At 41.3% G+C, this 23888-nt stretch overlaps 1 long non-coding RNA gene across 1 annotated transcript; it reads right to left on the reverse strand.

The window, feature by feature from the left end:
* Window positions 1–3467: 3467 nt before the first annotated feature.
* Window positions 3468–23529, reverse strand: LOC118999927 (uncharacterized). The gene is made up of 3 exons (XR_005069199.1): window positions 23161–23529; window positions 3926–4157; window positions 3468–3855 (listed from the first exon to the last, which is right to left on the reverse strand). It is a non-coding gene; the product is annotated as an uncharacterized LOC118999927 (long non-coding RNA).
* Window positions 23530–23888: the final 359 nt, after the last annotated feature.

The following is a 23888-nucleotide window of genomic DNA, read 5'->3' on the forward strand; positions in this document are numbered from 1 at the left end:
GCTGACATGGTGGGATTTCAGGGCACTCTCAGGAAGCACACCTAGCGTCAGCAGCATGGAGTGGACACTGGAAGCTTCCTCAGGTGTCTACAGGGTCTGCCCTAGAGCAGCAGAACTCAAAGCAGCAGGAAGATGTGCCTCAATAAAGCGCCCTGGGGGTGTCAGGGCAGGCCCTGGACATTCCATTTTATTCATTTAACATTATAAAATCTTTACATTTCTATGGTCTTAATTGATATTTTAAATGGATCAATAATATTTTATTGATATGATATGTGTAGTTTATTAACCTCCTTTCTGCTTTTGACTCTGTGCTAGTATGATAGAAGTTCACACATTTAGGTTTGTTTTTATGTTCAATTATTTTCTTGGAATAAATCCCCAAGGGCACACTGATGGGTTCAAAAGACTTGAACACTTGGGTATAAAGTGAAACACCCTTATTTTGTTTTTTGCTTCCCAAAGTGTTAAACCAATTTAGTATGCCATCAGCAGTGCTTGAATTATTAAGTCTTTCAAGGTGCCATCTTTTACATGTAACAAGTATTTATTGAGTTTCTGCTATGATTGACCACTCTCTTGGGTACAGGAGAACAATGAGCAAAATCCAAAATTCTCTGCCTGTGTGAAGCAGTGGGAAGAGGCTGGTTTACTACACATACAGTCATTTTCAATGTTGCTTCAGCTTTAACGTTCTGGGTTACTTGTGGTGATGAGCAGTCTGTGTTCCTTTGCTGATTGTCATCGCAGTTGCATGAACTACTTTTTCACATCTTCTTGATGTGGAGTTTTTTACAAGGTGCCTCGCAAAGTCTATTTTCCTCCAAGTTCCTGCGTGGCCTCCTGGTGCCTAGGATGACTGTCATTAGAAATCACCACCTTATCACCAGCACTTAAAGAAGTTACTGACAGCTAAGAAAAATCCACCTGCCATGGAACTCTGTGTCTCCTGCTTGCAGACCTTCTGTTTTTCCAATAGGTCTTCTTTGCCTGTAGAAGTGGTTTTCCTCCTGGTCCCCAAGGCTGATTTTCTAGGTAGCTCTTCCAATTCTTTCTACATCCAGGGCTGTATCCTCCTTCCTTCCTTTGCCTCTGCTGGAGTAAAGGACCCTCCTAGAAAGACGAAAGTCGTAGGTGACCACATCCTGCCCTACCCTTGGATTATTTCACTTCTCCAGTTCCGGAGCCTGGCAGACCCAAGCAAGCATCAGGTCAGCCCCCGTCTCCCTGAGCACAAGCAGCATGCAGTGGAAAGACCCCAGGCCGTCCCCACAACACCAAGCCTGCTCCTGCCTGGACATGGGTCTTTCTGTGCCCACAGCCCCTCACAAGGAGAGGGGCTGGCCCATGGATTTCACTTCTCCTTTGAGGGCTTTCAGCACAGGTGACAGCCTCTGTCTGTGATCCTTTCACTTCTGCTGGCCTAAGTTACTTTGTTCTTGTTGTTGTATATAAGTTTACATTTTTTATGTAGTCAAAACTGCCAGTCTTTTTCTTTGTGATTTCTTCTTTTCCTTCAAAGCAAAAAATAATAATAGTTTCTCCAGACATCTGGTGGAAAATAATTTACATTTTCTGCTATGTTTCTGGAATCTATGATTTTAGCCATCTAAAATTTATTTTAATCATGGGGCATGAAATTTTGGTACAAAATTAATCCTTCAAAACCATGCTAAGTAACCTAAATAATGTTTATTAAATAATTCTTCATCATCTTTTGAGATACCTCTTGCTACCTATTATATCCTTAAATATAATATGCTTATTTCTGGATGATGCTATTCTATTTATCTGCATGCTTATTTGAAGACTCATCTCTGCTATAAGGTTTCACTTTACAAAACACCAGTTAATGTTCTTAGCTGGGCATGGTAGTGCTCAGCGTGCGGCACTGGGGCCGATGTCCCAGGTTAGAGGCCGGGCTCGGCAATTCACTAGTCGTCGTGTGAACTCGGGGAAGTCACTTAACCTCCCTGGGTCTCAGTCTCTGTATCTGTAAAACAGGATAATAAAAATACCAATCTGTTTTGTGTAAAGATTAAGTGAGGCATTTATTGTATGAGGTAATTATTAAACACTTTAGAACAATACCTGCCACATAGTAAGTGTTCAATAAATGATATGTACTAATACAATAAAAGGTATTATTACTAAGTTCAAAATACAATTAATATTTTTTATTTGTAGTATGTTGAACCTTTCATTTAATTCCAGAAATGGATATCTTTCCAATTTATCATCATTATTTTAAAGGACAACAATATACCTTTTCATATTTCTTTCTGATATTAGTCAATATAATTTTAGACTTTTGTTTATATTGAATGAGATATGCATCTCTTATAAAATACTTACATATGAGAATGGTTGTCTTTGCTTTCTTGCTGATTTGAAATGAAACATTTCTAATAAGAGCAAAGAGATTTAGGAATAAGAATTAAAGGTCACTTTATATGGATGGTGTCTCTCACAAGCCTGAAACAAAGGGCAAATCCCACAATCTCTTGGAACCTCAGTTTCTCCTTCATCGGTAAGACAAGGATATGAAGACTTACCTCCCAGAGTTGTAGGAGTAACTGAGATACCACATGTGAAGCACCTGGCACTCATGACAGACGCCTAATACATTTAATTCCATCTAGGGTATATTCTTTATCTGTTAAGAAAATTTGTAACTCTATTCCTAAATTTCTAATTTTTGTTACAAATTTCTATTCAAATAGAGAGCTCATAAATGTTTGACTGTATGAGTAAAATCCAACTTGAAAACTATCTCATAGAAAAAAATAAAAGACATATTCAGTTTCATGTTTCCTGACATTTATGACTTCCTTCAAACCCCTAAAAAATATTTGTTTCATAATACCTATGCAATAAATATTTGTTGACTATTCTATTGAATGAATGAGCTCATGCTGACTGGTGTGTCTCAGTTGGGCCTCATCGCACAAAGGGAAAGTCGTGGGTTCGATTCCCAGTCAGAGCATATGTTTAAGTTGTGGGTTTGGTCCCTGGTCAGGGCATGTATGAGAGGAAATTGGTCAATGTTTTTCTCTTACATGGATGTTTCTCTCTCTTTCTCCATCTCTTCCCCTCTCTCTGAAATAAAAAATAATAAAATAAAACCTAAGATTTTTTATAGATAATTCATAGGCAGCAGTTCCTAGTTGAATACCTCTTTCTCTGTCAAATCTGATTTAATAAAAACACCTTGAAAACATAATGAACACACATATACACATGTACACCTACATATCTATAAATGTGTACACCTATATTTATATATACTATTCAGAGACAAAGCTTTTCTAAGAGAGAAATAGCTTTGTTTACTAGGGCTAAAATAAGACTTTAAAAAATATGTTTAATTCTTATGCACTGGTACCTGTAAGTTTTAAAAATTAATGCAATTGAAAAAATTTATAAATTTGTTACACTACCAAAGTTTTGTTAACTAGGTACCACCAACACAGAAACATGATTAAAATCAATCCTTATGATTACATTTAATTTGCTCTAGCTTGGCTCACTGTAAGCAATTTATACTTTTAACCTAGAATTCCATCATATCACATCTTGCCTAAAATAACTACTCTTCCAATTACTTTTTCCTTGATTACCTATATATAATATTGGCAAACATGTCAAGACCCAATGATGAAAAGTAAAAAAGACCACAAAAGAGGAAAGTAAAAAGCAAAAGTAAATATAATATAGATTACTAAATTTAGATTCTACATATTTCCTTAGTGATGGCTAGGGCACTGTACAGTTTTTCAAAAGAGTTTTTTGTTGTTATTTTGAGCTGAATTTGGCCACTTTTAAATGAGTACTAATTATGTGCCAAGCAATTTCCTGGGGAAATTACAGGAAATTTCCAGTTAATGTTCCAGTTAATGTTCCAGTTAAGGACTAAATGCATTACCATGCATTTAGTCCTTCAATTCTAATCATGACTAAGTAGATGGTATTATTTGCTTCATCTGTGTTTTGAAGATGAAGAAACTGAGGCTCAAAGAAGTTAACTTCCAAGTCTGAGGTTATACAGTTGGTTCATACCAATGGAGGTTAGAGTTGAAGCCAGATCCACTGATGTTCCATGACCTTGTGCTCTGCAGCCTCTTCAGGAAGAATAGCATTTGCTGTTGGTAATGCCCCTGACTGGAAACAAGAGCAGTCACTGATCTATCAGCAGTAGTGCAATCAATGCTGACACCCTTCAAAAAGACAACAGGCCCAAAATGGCACAACTTATGCTAAGCCCCATGTCAACAAACCAACACTAGACTTAATCACAGTTTTGATCTTTTTCAGAAATGGAACCTTACACCAGTCCATTGGGAATTGCCTGGTCGGCACTAGTGAGGTGATCTACCTGACAGGCTCCCGCCATCCTCTACAAGAAGGTGACCTTGCCACGACCAATCTACTTTTTGCCTAGTATGACTTCCTTGTGCTCACTCCTTTCCATTTTGTACAGCTTCTCAGATTTGCTTTCTATCTGCTGGATGAGAGGCTGCCCAGTGCATGCATTATTAAATAAAGCTGATAAGATCTTTCAAATTTACTCAGTTCAATTTTGTTTTTTAACAACACTAAGCTACCTCCCTGTGAATACACCTGCTTTTCCTTACTCACAGAATCGTCATCACATACAGATCGGCAGATTTGACATGTCCACACTCTATCTGTAAATGTTAATTCAACATAGAGGTACCTCTGGGTGGGCGTCAGTCTAGAAGAGGAATGCACAGAGAGATGCAAGTTACTGACACTCGTCTGGTACTTAGGTTGGGTGGTGGTTTCACAAGTCATCATTACATTATTATACTTCAGTATGCATCAAATTCTATATAAAATGTGTTATTAAACTATTAAACAAAGACAAAAAACCCTCTAGTCACATTTCAAAGGTACAGAACATCAGCAGTCATTTAACAATTCCCAGTCCCTGTCCTCGGCCTCGTTCTACAGTGATGAAAAAGTGCCTGAGCCAGGCTGAACTCCTGGTTCTTTCCTCCTGGTAATTGCTTCTTCCTGACTGAAGGCCCAAGAGTCACCAGACCAGGTTTTTGGAAATCATCTGTGCTGAAAAATGACAAAATGTCTTTCTTTAAGGAGCAAAGAATTAGAGAATTAAAGAAAGCAGCCTGTTTCACTGCTACCAATTCATAAATTCTGCACTAAAGGGCAAGGACCATGCTTTGTTCCTCTTGCATTACCCTGAAGCATCCCATACAAGGCTATACACCTAGTAGGTGAACAATTAATGTCTGTGAATCACTGTTTGAATGGATGAGTCAAATGTCACAATTTCCATGGAGAACCTTAAATGTCACCCTTCTCAAAATTTGACCATGCTGCTAAACCTACTAAAAACTTCATAATGAGCCGCCCACAAACAATCTTGTATGAACCTCTTCTGTGTTTGTCAAGTCCTTTGTGACCCGTGGCTACAGTTGTTGACGTGAGTCATGCTTCCACCACCACTCCCACACAACTGGTATTTTTAATGCTCCAGCATTTCCTGAAGTCAAGCTCTCAGGAAATGGTTTTTGTAAAAATGAGCTCACACCCATGTCCCTCATACCCCCGCCACAGAATCTCAGAATAGCTGAACAGGTGTCCAAATACCTAGAACTACCCAAGAAACTTCATAACCTGCCTTCTGTTTCCTATCAAAGTCACAAGGATGACCTCTTGTCCTTTGCATTTTGAAAAGAATGTGTCCATGAAATAGACACGCCCTTATTTGTCTTTATTTATATCGAGGCACAGTTTATGGGTCAGGGTTATGGCTTCTAGAGTCCCACAGGCCTGGTGACCAGATTTTGACTTTGCCAGAAACTATGTGGTTTCAGGCAACTCGATTAGCACTTTAGAGCCCTCACTGTGTAAAATGGTAGTAAGAGAAGGAACGATTGCTTAGAATTTTGTGAACTTCCAATAATACAACCCCAGGAAACTGCTGACTTCTGGCCTGACCAACAGCAAATTCTCAGTACTTGCTTGTGGTTCAGGACTTGCTTGTTGTGTCAAATTCCCCCAGAATTCAGGCCTGGGCAGTTTCTCTCAGGGGGATCTTTTCTACTCAGGTTCTTTAGGTGTTCAGGTACCTTCGGAAGCTGACCTGGCCCAACCCATCCTGGGAGCACTGTCTGGCCGCCCTCTGAGAATCAGAAGTGTCAGGGGATACCAGGGGGGTGAGAAGGTAGTGATGGGGTGAGAAGGAGGAGGTTATAAACCACCTGGTCTGACCTGGGTTCAAAGCAAAGAAATTGCCACAGGAGAATTAAGAGAAGGGGTATTTATAGTGATGCTCCACTGAACCATGTGGTAAAAGTCCATTCTTCTTTAGAAAGGAGTATGTTTTTCTTACAGTTTCTCTTAAAAGAGAAACCAAAGGGCAAAGATGATGATGAAAAAAAACCAATCTGGCCGTGGAAGACGGGCTCCCGCCATTTTCATCAGACCATCTGATAAGCTTCCCAAGGGACTTTTCTAGGCATGCCAACAACACAGGACAGAGTAGCCACCTCAAGAGGATGTCTGGGGGTGCATCCCAAGCTCCAGTTGCCCTGGAAATCAGATTCCAGTGACTCAGACACAAGGGGAGATGGCGCAACCTATCTGCCTTAGGCCACCACCTGCTCCACCCTGCCGAGGAGCACACACAAAGCTGTCCTGGGAGAAGTGCTTTGAGGAGAAGATACGAAGAGAAAGACCCCCTGACACTGCTGGGAAACAGCGGCCATTAGCACACGTCGGCCCTGGCAACCAGCAGTGTGCTGGCTCGGCCTGAGCAAAATCTCTCTGTGTTCATGGCATGAAAGCAGACGAACAACAAAAAGACAGGAACCCCTCCCTTAAATGATATTTCATGGCTATCAAACAGCCATGACAGGCCCATCAAAGGAGCAGCCCATATATGTAGGCTGGTGGGAGACCCTCCTGGCAAGTTAGATGCACTGACAGTGCCAGGGAGGAGAACACAGGTCATGGGGTCTCTCTATGCACTCTGCACAACAAATGTCCCATACACAATCTACAGTTGGCGTAATTGGCTCTGGATCCACTAATGAGAGTTACTCTCTGTCCTAACTAAAGTCTCTATCATTGGGAAAATTAAGCTGTTAATATTTTTATAAATCAGCAGGATGGATTAGTCTGATGGACAAGGAGGCCTCTGCTTTGCATGGCGGGGGGTGGCGGGTTCCTGCTCTGGGCAACCTTGACACGTTCTGTCAGCCATCTAGGCTTCAGTTTCCTCACCTACAAATCTTTTCTTTAAGGGGATATCTTGTAGGCTTCTCTGAATATTCCCATTGTAATTTATTATTCTCTTCTTTTAGAAATTTTTAGTTGAGACAGCACACATGCAGGCAGGTGCACAGAGAGAAACATTATTCTACTTGGCCTTATACATCTTTCAGGCAGTGGAACGTGGCAGCGCAGGGATGTTGATTCTCTCCTTGGATCAGCACTACAGTCCATTTCATACATTCAGGAGCTAGATAGCCAAAGACACAGAGAACCTGCGGGCCATATCACTCAGAGCAGATCTCCAAAGTCCTGACGCACGGTGTTTAGTCTGGCGAGCTGGACCTCAGAGCGCTCAACCATGGAGTTTGTGGAGTGGGTCTCTGGGATGGGCGCAGCCCAGCCTGAACCCTGGACAAGGGTGGCAAGAAGCCACAGTCTGAGAAGAGATGTTTAGGTCACAAGGGAATGACTAAAAAGGGTGAGTACTAACATGTTTGAAAAATTACAGCTCCCTTTGACCTTCAGCGACTGCCATAATTTAATAGCACTTATTTATTGGGTGGTTTCTGTAGGCTAAGCATTACACAGAGGGTTTAACGTGGATTGTTTCATTTAATCCTCAAAATGATCAACAGAGTAGACACTTTTACTACCCAATTTTACAGAAAAAGAATCTGTGATTCAGGGAAATTGTTACTTTTCCTGAGTTATACATATAATGGCAGAGCTGGGATTTGAACCCAACCGCACAAACTTGACCATGACACTATTTGGGTCTCTCAAGCCACTTCCACTGCATTCTGTGCCCAAGGCATTATCGCACTCCAGGGCAATGCAGTATCCCAACCAGACGGCACACTTCGCATATGCTTCTACTGGATCAGCCTCTAGCTTGAAATGGGTTGCACCCTGAAATGGTTTCTCCATTCTGCTCTCCAAATGTGTCCTTTAAGGCTGAACTCAAATACCACTTCTCCTACCCATTCCACTCTATACAGAAAATCTTCTGCATTGAAGTCCTGTCAAAATTATTGTCTAGCCCTAGTTAGTGTGCCTCAGTGGTTTGAGCGTGGACCTGCGAACCAAAGGGTCACCCATTGATTCCCAATCAGGGCATACACCTGAGTTGCAGGTCAGGTCCCCAGTAGGGGGTGTGGAAGAGGCAACCACACATTGATGTTTCTCTCTCTCCTCTTCCCCACCCCCTTCCTCACTCTCTGAAAATAAATAAAATTTTAATTTAAAAAAATTGATGTCTAATCTGTTCACCTTGGGTCTTCATTTTAAAAAATGTGTTACATCATTCATTCATCCAATGATATACATATACATTCATTATCCTTTCTCCTCAATTGACAACCATTAAAGAGGAGAAACGATGCTATTTCTTTTGCATCTCCCAAATTTTGTCATGACACAAAATTTATAAATCAACATGGTTTTGTACAGTAGATATGAAAATTATATTACGTTAAAGCTACACCTGGTATTTGTTGGCTAAATGTCCTCCTAATTCATTCCCTAAGCATTTGACCAACTCTGAGCCAGAATAAATTGTCCTCTTAAAGTTTTTTCCCCTCATACCAGTAATATTCAATCTCACATTTTCCCCATACTAGCAACCACTGTGTCTGTGTGTGTGTGTGTGTGTGTGTGTGTGTGTGTGTGTGAAGGTGAAGGTGTGTGTGTATAAAGCATATGCTCTGACAAAGCAAGGAATAATAGCCTACTGTACCTTGAGCTAACCCGGGATGGCATTGGTTGCTTGCTAACCAGCAAACCTGCCTGGGAAAGTGAGCAACTTTCTCAGGCCTCTGCTCAACCTGTCCTGACAACCTTGGGAGAGAAGACTTAATTGCAGTCATAAAGTAATACCTACCCCCTATTCCCTTTGGATTGCTTGTTTATAGTCTGAAATTGCTGAACAAGTTCTGCAAGTTTTTCTTGTTCATTTGCTGAGCTTGAATCAAGAAGGGAGAGTTCCAGGTTCACCCAACTGTAAACAGTACCTCCCAAGGTCAAACCAGCATCTGCACAAAGCTGGGGGCAGCGGGGGAAGGACTCCTGGATATAGCAAATGACAGTAATGTATTGTCCCTATACTACCCTGCATGCCTGGACTGAGAAAAATGAAAACAAGATCCAGAAGAATAGTCCTCAAATCTATTTCTCTTTTTTGGCAAACATGACAATTGACTTTTTAAAAATAATTAGATTGCACACCTTTGCTTTATCCCAATGCCCCAACCACAAAATTTGTTCTGTCATTGTATAAACATTGTTTGAAGTTACAAGGAGCATAAGCATAGCCTAGTAAGCTAGATATTAATGAAAGATTGCTGAAGAAGTCAGTGGGCCGGCCAGCCTCAGTTTGTCTTGACAGAAACACTTGAGACTGAGCTCCAAATGCATGGTTTGGGCATGTTCAATTCACTCCCGTGACTGGGCTCTACTCTCCCCAAGCCTGTGGGGACACAACACTGAACGAGTTCAAGGGCCACACACCAGAAGCTTGCAGCCTGGAGATGGTGATCAACATCGCAGCCACCAAAATCCAGAAAATCATCACAGGCACAGCAAGGATGAGAAATCCTCCCCCAAGGCTTTCATTTTAAAAACCATTGCTCACTAGGTGTGGGTCTTTGTTTTGGTTTGTTTTGCTTTGTTTTAAGGCTAAATACCTGAACCTTGGGCCCATTTTGCCTTTTTCTAGCCATAACCTCTGGGAGAAATCACATCACCAGGTCGACCTCCAGTCCCTCATCGGTAAAACCAGTGTTGGTGTAGAAGAGGAGTTAGCGAACGTGAGCCTGAGAGCCAAAGCCAGCGCCAACCCGTTCAGTAACAGAGTTGCCTGGAACACACCTGCCTGTTCCCTTCCCTGTTGTCTCTGGCTGCTTCCATCCCACGGCAGCAGAGTGGTCGTGTGGTCCTCAGAGCCAGTATTTGCGGGGATGTTACCAGATTACGTGCAGACAGGTGAAAGCACTTTGAAACTGAGGATAGTCACACGAATGGAAGAAATTATCAGAAGGTGCGGCCTGGTTCCAGGAAGACAGCAGTTCCGTGTGTTTATTCTCATCGACAGCAAACATTCATTCCCACGGGTTTCAAATCAAGATTAATATTTCTCCAGAAATATGGAGAAGTGTTTTTAATGCCAATGTCAATGCCCAGTACTCACTGACCAGAGTTTCTGGTTTAATTGGTATGGAATGACGACCTCGTATCTGCATTGTTTGTTTGTTTGTTTGTTTTGAAAGCTCTTTAAAAAAGGCTAACACGCACTCAGGGTTAAGAGTGTTGATTTATCAAAGGCCTGCACACAATACCATGATTAACTTCGAACACATAAGAAGTCAAAGTTTTGCAAGTAATTTTAAATCAGGTTGTACGAGCTTAATACAATGCATAAGCAATTAATAAATAACATTGCTATGTATGCAGAGCTGGCTGCATAAGAATTGTTTTGAGAACTTGTTAAATAAACAGTTTGATTCATATCAGAATCCTATCTCAGAGATTCTGATATTATATACGTATCCAGGGAAGCATCAGAGCATCAGAATCTGCTTGAAAGCTGCACTGGGGAGTCCACACTCTGGACAAACGGTAATGTGGGGATTCAAAAGCAGATAACTTGTAAGGCCAGGTCTCATGTCATTTTACCTTGGACTCTCGGAGGCCTAAAGTCCTATCTGTAACTTGATAGGTATTTAGTAAGTGTGTAATAAATAGAACTTAATTTAGAGGTGACTGGTAAGTGTTTTTTGTGGACGCCAACAACAGACTTAGGGACTTATGGTTGGCCTGGAAAGATGAGGCTGAGACTCCTGCACATTAAACAACCATCTAGTGCCACCTTCCCCTGCAACCCCACACCTCTACACTGACTACCAACCAGACCAAAAGATTGTGATTTTGGAATCACTAAGCCACTGAGGTTCCCTTGGCAGACTGAAGTTCTCATGATTGCTTCAGTCTTTTTTCTGGGAATTGATCTTTTATGCCAACTGGGCAGGGTTACTGCCCCATAAACCTACCTTCTGTGATTAGCTTTTACTGTTGACACTTGCAATGATTAGACAGGGTTGAGCAAAGGGTACTTTTGCAGCTCGTGGGGAGTAGTACGGAACATAAATAAACATCGCGTCTCATTACAAAGTCCTGAATGTGCAAAACAGCCTGGTCCAAATGCCACGATTAGATAAGCACCTGCAATGCCCATTAACTTCAAAGGGAAATTGAAGCCAAATCTGGGCCCATATGCTCCCAGTCCTTACGCTTAAACAAGTCAGATGATTCCTATTTTCACATTAAGTTAATTTCTGAAACAGCCCACATGATAGTTATTGCTGTAGACCTTTAATAATTACCTCAGGGTGGCCTCTCTCAACCAGGCTGTGAAAGGCTCTCCACCTCCAATTTCTGGGGTTTCAGATGAGCCTTTGGCCACGCCCTAAACATGTCCTTTTTAAAGATGGGTCATTTTAAACAATTCTGAGTGACAGCCCCATCCTCTCCCATAAAAGAGAGTAAAATATGAGGTTGATACACAAAAAGGCATTTGTTTTGCGTATGGGGCAAATGGTTACTAAAGTGGCCTTAATAAAAGCCATGATTGACAGTGAAGGATTGAGATGATAGGCAAGGAACCTCTCCAAAAGAGGGCACTGGAGGCCTCTCTCTCTCAGTCTATGATGTTCTATTGGCAAGCTGCCCTACCCACTACATCACATGCAGCTCTAAACATCAGTGGTTCGGGGTGGGAGGTTGCAAGGAGCCTGGGAAAGGGTCACATTCTGAAACTTAGTTACTGTGTCTACATGAGCCTATGGTGACAAAGTAGACCCCAAAGTTGTGATTCATCTGATGAGATGGCCTCCCCTGATCACATTTAATATACATCAGTGTAGGAAATGACTGGCTGTGCAGAATGAATTCTGTGGATCTGGGGAGAACCCTGTGTTCGAATACATCCTTACTATTTGATTGTTAAAGCTGTGAGGCCCTTACTATCACAGGGGCATGTATTGCAGGGAGGAGTATAGGCTGCAGGGCTGAGTGGGCAGAGAAACTGATGAAAAATACCTCACTATGGACCAGGAAGGTCTGTCCAGAAAGGTCTTTCCATCATAGTTCAGATAATTAAGAAAATTAAAATAAATTACCTCCTCTCTCTTTTTGAGAAGCATCAGAATTTGTTGCCATAGATGCATGGGTGGAGAGCTGGCTATGCATTGGCCACCAGGCCTATCAATTCTCAAAAACAGCAACTGCAGCAGAACACAGCACTGTTTCCCAGGGCAAGCCCAGGAAGAATTAGAAGGGATTTTTTTTTCCTTTTTCCAATAGAGACTGAACATACCATGTGATACTATGTGGACCATGGAGAGGACTACACTCGGCGTGCTCACTGATGTTGCAGGACAGTGGGGAATGGTGAGGCCTAAATCACAAAGAAATAGTCCCTCTCAGTTAGCATATGGGTGCTCAATCAGAAACCAAGGCAGAAGAAGAATTTTGTACCCATACAATTCTGACATCTAAACAATAAAGGACTTTGAGTTTATAAAAATTGTAAATAACAATGTGTGGTGTTAGCACTTCGGTAGCTGAGATGTGCTCAGGAGAGCCAAGCCACTCAGCAAGATTCTGCAGAAGTGATTACCAGGGGGAGCATAAGACACACTGCATGGACCGTGGTGTGTGTCGTGTACATTAAATACTGACTTCTCAGGCAATCTTTTTTTTTTTTGGTATTCTTGAGACGGGGATGAGCTCTGCCTACTGCCCAGTCTGACACAAAGGAGAAGTTTTAAGCATTTCTTATAAATTCCACAGGTATTTACTAGGCACCAGCAACAAGACAAGGAACCCAGAAAACCAACAAAGCAACAGGTCCGTTTCTTCCTTTTTGTATGTTACAGGGGTGAAAGGAGAAGCGCTGTAAGAACATGGGGTAGGAAAGGACCTTCTGATAGGGTTTCAGGAATGGCAGCTCTGAGTGGGTGACCTTTAAAATGAGAACTGCAAAATGAGAAAGAAATCTGTGCAAAATGTAGAGAGAGAGGGCAAGGAGGGGGGTCAAGAAGAAAGAGGGTGTTTATTCTCTAGGGATGGCTGTGAGGGCGAAACTGAGAACAGGCTGCAGTTCCTCCAGGTTGCCCGGGTGGCCTCTGAGAGAGTGCTGTCTGCACAGTGGGGTGGGTGCGAAGGGGAGAGTTTTCGGTAGGAAGTGGGGACAGTGGGTGCGGGCTGTTTGTGTTAGCTGCAGCAGGGAAGCATGAGCTTGGTTTTGCTCTTTCAGGCCATCAGCACAGGCGGCTTTCAGTTTCCAGTTGAGCCAGCTCTGGTGGGTACCTTCCAGATAAACAGAAATCACAACAGTGGCGTGATTCATCTCCAGTTTGCTCCTCACCAAACTCCCACAGTCACTATTTGACACCTCTTCCTTAAGTCCCCTCCACCCTCCATAGTGACTTTGTTTCATACTGCTCTGAGATTGAGGCCACCAGATAAAGTCCTTTTCATGTTCTCTCTTCTCCATCTTGGTGTTTCTCTATATCTTCACCCTCCACTTTTTAGGGTGGAAGGCCCCTTGGTTCCAAAAGTAACTCCGTCACACCACATGATCCCGCTCTTCCTCTTTTCTCCAGAAACTTGTTCCACCATCATGCTCGGTCTCATGTATTTAATTTCTCCCTCACTTCTGCCACCTCCCCTCTCCTGAAGGGTTCTCACTCAGGCTTGTTTATCTTTCCAGTCAGCCTCCAACTCTCCGGAATTTTATATCAGGGCCTCTATGTTGGGTCACTGATTTCACTTCCCAGTGACTCACTCAGCCCTAGTTCCCTGGGTCCCAGGCTTTTGGTCCAGTTGCACTGTCCCTCAGTGCTAGAAGCTCACTCCTCTGCCTGGCAGCACACTACGTACCCGCCAGGTTTCCAGGCCCTGCATCTCTTTTCCCAACCCTCATCTGAAGTACAACCCTGTGCCAGTGCCTAGAACCACCATGAGTCAGACAGAAGAGACGTAAAAGTCACTCACCCCACCTGCTGAGGTGCAGCATTGCCAAGGCTTGCTGCCGCTCCAGGTTCAATCTGCTGTAAAAATCATCTTGGGTCTCATATGTGAGCCCAGTTTTGGCTCCAGCACTGGTTTCATTTTTATTCATCCTATTTATTGAGCATTTTTTATGCTCCAGATTTTGTGGCACATACCTTCCATACAAAATTTCATTCACTCCTTACATCATTTTGTGTTGCAGAGAGCTTCCGAAATTTGCCCAAGATCAATAGCCTAGAGATGGTGGGATCCAGAGTCAAACCAGGCCTTCTGAATCTAGAGGTCATGCTCGACAAATAGTTGTAACTTTTAACAGAAGATGGAGTGGGAGCTGTGGGGGGAGGAGGGTAATGGTGGGAAAGCTCTCTGCGATCTTGCTACTCATGCCAGATTTTCTGGTCCTGATTAGCTCCTGCCTGGCTGCCAGGAGCTGTTATTATCACTCACTCTGTGCCCCTGTCACTGGGCCTGTGGGGACTTGCCCTTCCTTCCTGCTTTCAGCCTTCTGATGTTGACAGCTGCGCTGGAAAGTCACATGCTGGCTGGTGCCATGCCTGCCAGACACAGATCGTATGTGCTACTCTGGACTTCCTGCCCTCTCTGTCCTGCGCCTGCCCCTGCACAGGGGCCAGCCAGCCTTTCTCAGTCTGTTTACCCCCATGCAAGTAACTGAGCTTTCTCTGTGCCATCATTTCTCCACGGAGTCTTGCACCTGATTCTCCATGACAAAATCCATCCTTCATACCCCCAGTTACAAGCCTTTAACACTTGGCTTATTCTCTCGTTCTGGCTCTTTCCTCAACCTATGTTAGATTACGTTACTGCTACACCTGTCTTGTTAACCCCCTTCTAATATCCAATTTCCTTTTTGTCAAATTTAAATATTTGTTGTGTTGAATTGAGTCATTACAACACAGCCCTTCAAAACAAGAATGGTACAGAAAAGCTCAAATTACTACGCTTTTTGGGAAAAATGAGCCCTGAAAGGAAAAATCTAACAAGAGAAAAAAAACAATAATAATTGGGACAGTAATGACCAATAACCAATATTTCAACATGCTTTGCAATTAATTACCAAATGCCAGACTCATTCAGCTCCTCACTCTCCTGGAAGATGTGCTCTGTGACTTCCTGAAAACTGTGCAAATATGACAGCAGGACTCAGCTCCCAGGCTCTGACTGCCAGCACCCATCTCCACTCTAACACCCTCTTTAAAGAAAAGATGTCTGCCTGTTCATCCTGCTCCTCTGGGTCAGTCTGAAAACCTCAAGCAGAAATCCCCCAGTTTAGCATTACGTTTTCTCCAACAGCAAGCATCTTCAAACAGAAATCAAAACCGATGAAAACCAAGTACAAATGGCTTCTGGCTTCTCTTCAATGGTAGCAAATCTTAGTTCTTTCTTTTTATTCCATGTGAAAAATTGATAACTCCCAAGGGGAATTGTGGACTTTCCAAGGGTTAAGCAATGAGACATGAGCTTAGGAAATGAAAGTTTCAGGAATGAAATAATCTTTCCTTCCATATATGCTAGGAAACACTATGTATACATTTGTTTTCTTACATTTTGTTTCACTAAATGTAAAGTCAATAAAACCAAAAAGGGCAATTTTGGTTAATTACTTGGTTTTATCCTCCTCCCGCTACTGTAGCAAAACTGCATACGTGGAGCATCAACCCTTTATGACTCTTATCTCCAACAAGAGAACTGAGTATATAGTTTTTTAAATTTATTTTAATTGTTGTTCAAGTACAGTTTTCTGTCTTTTACTCCCATCCCAGCCCTCCCCCTAGCCCTCCCCCTTCCCTCCTAGTTTTTGTCCACATGTTCTTTATACTTGTTCCTGTAAACCCTTCCCCCTGTGCCCTCTGGAAGGCTCAGGAAGATAAGACCTTTATGTGAATTTCTTTTAGTTACTGATGTTTTCACACAAACCAATATCCTGAATTCAGTTCCCTGGATAACTTCCAGGACACCACTTAAAGACAGTTATATTTTTTCTTCATATGTGGAAGAAACTGCAGGATTTAGGGATGACTTTGAAGATAAATAGGAAAAAAGATAAATCAGAGACAAAATGTGCTCATTGCTAAGGATTTGTTCACTTTAGACACTGCAGAGAGGAGTCTCCTCACTCAGGTTTTCTCTTTTCTCTGCAGTGCAAGCACAAACACACTATTTGGTTGCCAGAAAAAAAGTCCATTGAATCCGCATCTTACCTCAAATATCAAAGAGCATGAAACAGAGAAAAGTGTTCCATATTTGGCAGAGTCTAATATACTCGGCACCTCACACTCACTCTGTGAGTTCCTTTTAATAGTGCCATTTGGTTTCTAACCTTATTCTCCTCAAAGTTAAGAAGGAGAGGAAGATCAATTTACTCACTTAATGAGAAAAACGAATGTCACACTTCTGAGAGTTTGCCTCATCATGATGCCTCACAGAGTCCCCTNAAAAGTCCATTGAATCCGCATCTTACCTCAAATATCAAAGAGCATGAAACAGAGAAAAGTGTTCCATATTTGGCAGAGTCTAATATACTCGGCACCTCACTCTCACTCTGTGAGTTCCTTTTAATAGTGCCATTTGGTTTCTAACCTTATTCTCCTCAAAGTTAAGAAGGAGAGGAAGATCAATTTACTCACTTAATGAGAAATACGAATGTCACACTTCTGAGAGTTTGCCTCACCATGATGCCTCGAAGAGTCCCCTACCTTTCTATCACTTTCTAACTATTAGACTCAATTTCTCTGCAGTGTTTATCTAAAATTATGTTTTATTAATGTTTTACATGTTCATTATCTGATTCTTCCAGGTATAACATAAGTTTTATGAGACCAAGAGCTTTGTTTCTTGTCCAAATATGACAGCAGGACTCAGCTGGGTTGGTACACTTCTCAACAAGCTGGGTTTCTGACACATGGAAAAACCTCTACAAGCTTCTGTTGAATAAATGAGACTGGAAGCTTCTGCTGAGTAGCTGAGGCATGAAGTCACATCAGCTCTCCGAAGGCTTCTTGACAACTCCTACCTAACTTTAATGTTCTTGCTTTCCTGAATACTTTTTGTGCCTACCAGCTGTTCCCCATCACCAGGACTCGACTCTCTAGGATTCTACTTGCACATGCTTGTGTTAACACCTCTGAGCCCTCTGCCACTTCACCGCACCAAGCTGATGCCAACGGCACAGCGTGGTTGGGGTTACTTCACAGACTCTTGTTTTGTCTCCCACAGGGATGGCTTAGGTCTTAGGCCAAGGACTAGAGAAGGAAGAGAAGGTTTTTGAGAGAATGACAATAAGGTGAGTTTTTAAGATACTAAGTTTTGTATGCAGATAGAAATGCTCAAAGGGCTGTTTATGTATACGGATCTGATGTCGGAAGAGACATCTAAGCTCAAATCGTTCATTGATGACTCATCAACATATGTTTAGTCTGACTAAGATGCTGACAGCATGAGCTTACCTGGGGAGAATGTGGAGCTTGAGAAGAGCAGTGAAGGGCAGAGCCATGGTAAGCCCACCATGAGGGGCTAGGGAGAGGAAGGAGACTGAGAGGAAACCTTGTCAGGGTTAGGAGGGCCAGAGAGGGTTTCATTGATGCCAATTGTGACTGAGAAGAGTTAAAATGTACAAGATGAAAAAGAATGATCCATGTCATCAAATGCCACAGGGCATCCAAGGAAGAAAAGGCCAGAAAAGACTCCACTGGGTTTGGCAGTCAAGCTTGGCCATAGTATTTTCTCCTGAGTAATAAGAACAGAGGGATTGAGAATGGACTTTCTGGAAGGTGAGTAATTAAAGAAAGTGAGTCAAGTGTCCTTGACAACTTAGCCTGGAAGATAAGGAGAAAAATAGGCCAGTACTGCACTCATATAGGAGAATCTGTGGAAAGTAAACAGATGTTTACTACTCAAAAGTAGCTTTTAAATTGTGCACTTGAAATGTGTATATTTACTATATCCCAATTATACCTCAATAAAGTGGTATTTTTAAAAACTATGTTGTAAAATGTTACAAAAGCTCAGTATCTTCTCATTTGAAAATTAAACTTCAAATTCGTAACATATTAAGATATTCCCTGATATAAGAATGAGAAAAATCCAGGATAAAAAACCTGCAAAAAAATATGTAAACTAATACTCCTGGTTTACAAATAAGACCAAAAGTAACAAAGCGCTTTTTTCTTTTACGGTGGAAAGCAGAAAGGCACCACGGCCTGGAATATGGGGCAGCACAGAGAAAGGGCTGAAACTGTGACTGCAACTTGATGAATCTGGTGGATGCATCCGAGGAGCCATTCATTAAACTACATTATGACTCAAACTGAAGCAATGAAGGCCAAATGAAGACCTCCAGGAGGGACTCAAAGAGTTTCCTGAGTGTGGATGATTAGGCCTTAGTGTGATCAAAACTTCATTTAGGGCCACAATGGTTCAACGTAAATTGTATAGGGGGACCATGGGTAGAAGGGAGAATAACATCTAAATTAAATATTTATTCTTTCCCAAAGCTTCAGCAATTGTCCTACCAGTGTCCTAAAAATTGAAGTGAATAAAATGCCAAGGTTTAAACAATTTCTCAGTAATTAGTAAACTCAAAGATGAGACAGGTAGATGAAACTAAAGAGAAATAAATATTAACTCGGTCAATGCTGTTTATTTAGAATGCAACCCTCCAGAATTTTCCATGCAGTATTTTCACACAGAATAGAGAAACATGAGAGAAAAAAAAGGCCAATGGCCAAATACCAGCATGTATAGTGCTTTACATTTTGTCAAAGCATACATTTCCTCATTGGATGCTCAAAATGATTCTGGGGGCAGTGTACCAAGATCTCCCCTTACTCCCATCACTCCTTGGGTGATATTTATCTTTGTGTTTTCACACAAACAGACTCTGAGAGGTAGTGTTTTCCTTTGAACTGTCTTGTTCTCCACAACATTAATCAGAGAAACAGATTTATCAGTAAATAAAAATGCCATAGAGTAAGGAAGGAAAAGTGGAGAGGAGGCATTTCATATCTGTTGAAATGTGTATAGTCACCTTAATTTTTAAAAATCTAAGCACTAAAGATAAGTGACATGCTTACCAACTTACTAATTAGAGAGCTAGACAGGAGGTTAAGTGAGGTAACCATCTCCTTCCAGATTGCAATTCGTGACTAGAAAAGCAACGTGCACTACCTGCCATAGGGTTGGAGAGAGTCATTATAATGTTCTGTACCCCCGTGACCTCAGAGCACATTGGGGGCAGCGCAAAAGCATTATGATTCACAAGGCCTGACAAGACATTTAGCATCAATTTGGTACCCAATGCACTAGTATCTTTATTTATTCAGGATTTCCCATTTCCCCAACCCAGTCCAGTTTATTCCCCCTAAATGGGTAGCTGGTATTTGTAGAGCCCTTACGAAGTACTAACCATTGTTCTAAGCGTTTTTCACATATTAAGTCATTTAATTACCACAGTGACTCTGAGTAGGTGCTGTTTTTTACATATTCACTGACAGATGAAGTGGCCATGACACAAATAGGTTAGATAATTTACCCATTTGGCACACAGCTGATGAGGGCAAGAGCAGAAATTCAAGCCCAAGCAGTATGGAACTGGAGCCCTGGTTTGAACCACTAGGTTCCTATTTTATTCAGGTCAGAATCGCCTCTCTTCTGGAATATTGCAACAGCTTCCCAGGTTGGGCTCTATTAAACTTACTTCTTTTTACATTATTGTTTTTTAGTTATAGAAATAATATATGTATGTATTCTCTGGGGAAACTATTATAATGGTGTGAATTAGACAAAATCCCATTTGGACACCAACTGTAGTCCCAAATTTCTCCCCAGGGTCTGCTATGTCTCTTCTTAGATATTTTTCTTCATATGTATAGGTGCCTTTAAACTATTGCAATGTTTTTGGTACTTTTAAGATAAATGTTATATTATTCATTTGCAAGCTTTATTTTGTATTCAATTATATTTCTTTGCTAAATCAAAAAAAAAGTGGTCTTTAAAAGAAGAAAAACCCACTCCCTTTCTTGAGAAACTATCCCCTTCCAAAATAGAGATGCCTCAACCCTACTTGAAGTACAGTGCTTCTCCCCGCCATTCAGTATCAATAAAATAAAACAAAATTTCTTTACATGAAAAAAAATTGAAAGACTCAAGAAGTTGAGAAGTATATACAAAGTCTGTCTGGAAAAAGTCCAGTCATTGTTAATATATTGAGAATGGTGTGTATGACATTGATGTAACCTGGTAGCCAAGGAGAATGAAGTGTGCATGTGTGAACAATGATGACTTCACTGTGCTAGTCAGTAGGGGTGGTAGACTTTCTTCAGTGAGCATGTGTACTGTGTGGTCATTGCATTCAAAATGACTGAGCAAGTAGAACAATCCATCTGCATCGAATTTTGAGTTAAGTTTGAACATTGCTCCGCAGAAACGTCTCAGATGATTCAGAAGACTGCAGCTATGAGCAACTGGTGATTGACAACTTTATCACAACAACATGCCCACTTATGCATCATGTCTTGTGTAGAGTTTTTTGGTGAAACATCAAATTACCCAGGTGTCTCAGCCCCTCTATAGCCCAGATTTGGTGACCTGTAGTTTCTGACTTTTTCCAAAACTAAAATTACCTTTGAAAAGGAAGAGATTTCAGACTATCCATGAGTTTCAGAAAAATATGACAGGGCAGGTGATGGCAATTGGGAAAACTGTGTGATGTCCCAGGATGACTACTTTGTGAAGGGGACTGAGGCATCACTGTTTTGTGTACACTGTTTCTTGTATCTCTTATCTTCTTCAATAAGTGTCTCTGTTTTTCATATTACATGGCTGGATACCTCTGGACAGACCTCATATATAACAGAAAATTGAGGGAACGATTAATAGCAGCTAATCTATAAGTGAAACAATCCATAGATGAGGACATCTTCACCTGGCGATTTGCTGTGCAGTGGGACCAGTTCTAGTTCTTGATAAAGTTTAGATAACAAGAATAGTTAGATTATATTTGCTCCCCATAGCAACCTGGAGTATTGAAATAACACTGTAGTTCTACTTACTAAACTAATCCCTTCATGGACTCGAATGTGTTTACTTCTTTACTTGTTCACTATTTCCTAAGGATAAGCTCATAAAGATGGGAATTGCATCTCATACCCCACTGCAGTACCACTACCTAGCTCAATACCTGGCACATAGTTGGAGCTCAATGAATATTTGTCGAGTGAGTGAATGAAGCGAAATATATCTGACTAATGCTGATTACCAAGGTTCCATGACTCTATATCTTGGCTTTTTGAAGCCCTAAAATCAGGCTACTTTGATCATCCGTAGCCACGGTACATTGACCTGAATAATTATAGATCTACCTGTGGAAGAGTAGAAGGAACATAAGCTTTAGTCAACAGTCATCTCTACCATGTGCTTGTGTGTGACCTTAAGCAATTTTCTTAACCTCTCTCTTCAGTTTCCTTATCTGTAGTAATAAACATATAATAAAATCTTTAGGATTTAGTGAGACCTAATGGGGAAAAAGGTATCAAAACCTCTAATAACATGTGAGACCCTGAGTAAGTGTTCAGTGAATGTCAGTCCTGTGCCTATTTCTCCCTCCACCCACTCACTGCCCCCTTACTAATAATAAGACTTTGAGTTTATTTATCCTGATAAGCATTTCTCTTTTCTCATTTCCATTTGTGGCAATCTGGGCAACAACTTCTTCCTTTTCCAATGTTGACCTATTGTTTTTTTGGAATCAGTCCCAAGGCTCTGGGCTCCAGAGATTACCATTGGACTGAGAAGCGTTGTGGATCAAATCCAAGAGCTGCAGCTCGTAATGGCTGGGCCATTAAAAAAAAGAAGAAGAAAAAAAAACTAAACTGTTGTAGTCATTTTATGGAGTGCAGTACATATTCCAAAGTTTATAGCAGGGTTACCAAATGTGGCATTCTAAAAATCTAAAAACTCACCCCCAAATTATTCATCTCCTTATAGAAATAAATTGCTATGAGCCTGAAGTTTTCTCCAAATGTCCCACAATTAACATTTCAAACCAGTGTTATTCAAATAGGGAAACGTAGAATCTTAAGCTTAGTTTCACCAGATTTAGACTTTCATCTGTGATACTCTGTATTCAACCCCCAACGTTTCTGTTTCTTCAAATTCTTTTAGATCTACTTAAAAGCCCTTATTTACAGAGTCTTAGAGTTCAGAAATATTTGCATTTATTCTGCATGTGCACACCCTAACAAGTCAGCCTAAGGCTTTCAAAAGAACTTAAGGAGACTCAGCCAACCACAACCCTTTCCCTATTATCAGCCTCACTCTTCCCCAGCATTTGAAACTGTTTTCCCACAGATCATTGGGGAAGATCTATTGAGTTGCTACCTGAATGATCTCCTAGCAATTAGACGTGTGTTTAAAGCATGATATCCATTACTTCTTCTTCATTGTGCTTTACAGCCTTGAATAACGCCCGGCTTGATGAAAGCAGTGTTTCTACTCTCCTGGTTAGGTTGCAACCACAGTCTTTGAGTGGAGATCAGTCTGGGCAGCTTATAAATCTTGTTTAAAAAAATAAATCAAATTCTTGCTTTGAGGCCTGGGGAGTGTCAAGAATAGTTGTGCCCTTGGCCTGAAGATTACATCTTTTCCTCAAAGATTTAACAACAGCCACCAGGTTAGAATTATAGTCTGTGGAATTAGCTAAATGTACTACACCCCAAAGACAAGTAGCAGCTTGAGTCCCGGGCCACAGCTCACCTAGTGGAAAGAGCTGACTGCACAGAAAGTTCAAACCCCAGGAATTCACACACCGCTCACCCAGCACCACAGAAGGACTCTGAAGTGGAAATTAACAGCTAGATGGACCTAAATAGGCCAAAGCAAAACTACGTTTTCTCAATTCTGCATTCAGAATCCTGTATTTGGTCTTAATATGTAAACTGCAGCCAAGAGATGTATCCAGGTCATCTACAGCTTGCTGGGGGGGGGGGGGGGCTTCACTGTGTTTAGTAATCAGCAAACAAATTTTAGGGAGAGAACAGAGAACAGATCTGAGGCCTCCCTTTAAAGACACATTATAATCAAACCAGTCAGAGGAAGCTAGTTGCACAATCTAATCCACGGGGGAGGTGAAATGGATGAAAAACTGGGAAATAAATAGAAACCATATGGCTAGCTAAGCATCAGTCCTGCAGGCCAAGTATTTGTTGGGAGGAGGAACTGGGGGACCCAATCAGGAACAGCATTTCAGGACCTAGATCTTTCCATTTCCCCATCATTTTTCAAGCATGGTGTCTTTCCAAAGCTTGTTGTTTGCACTGAAAAAAATCCTGATAGTCTTAAAAGAACAGTGTGTTTTATGATATTTTTTAGTTCCTCAAAGCAGTTTGTTCAAGTAAGTTAATTCTTTAAAGATAGAAAACAGATAAGGAGAAATACAGGTTATAAAATTCATCCTGCAAATATTTCATTGGCTGACTGGTTAACTATGATATGCCATTAGTAATCAGGCAAAGATAAAAACAATAACTGAAATGGACACATTT

This window comes from Sturnira hondurensis, unplaced genomic scaffold (assembly GCF_014824575.4).
Source record: "Sturnira hondurensis isolate 20B ecotype Veracruz unplaced genomic scaffold, ASM1482457v3 Scaffold0015509, whole genome shotgun sequence".
NCBI lineage: Eukaryota > Metazoa > Chordata > Mammalia > Chiroptera > Phyllostomidae > Sturnira > Sturnira hondurensis.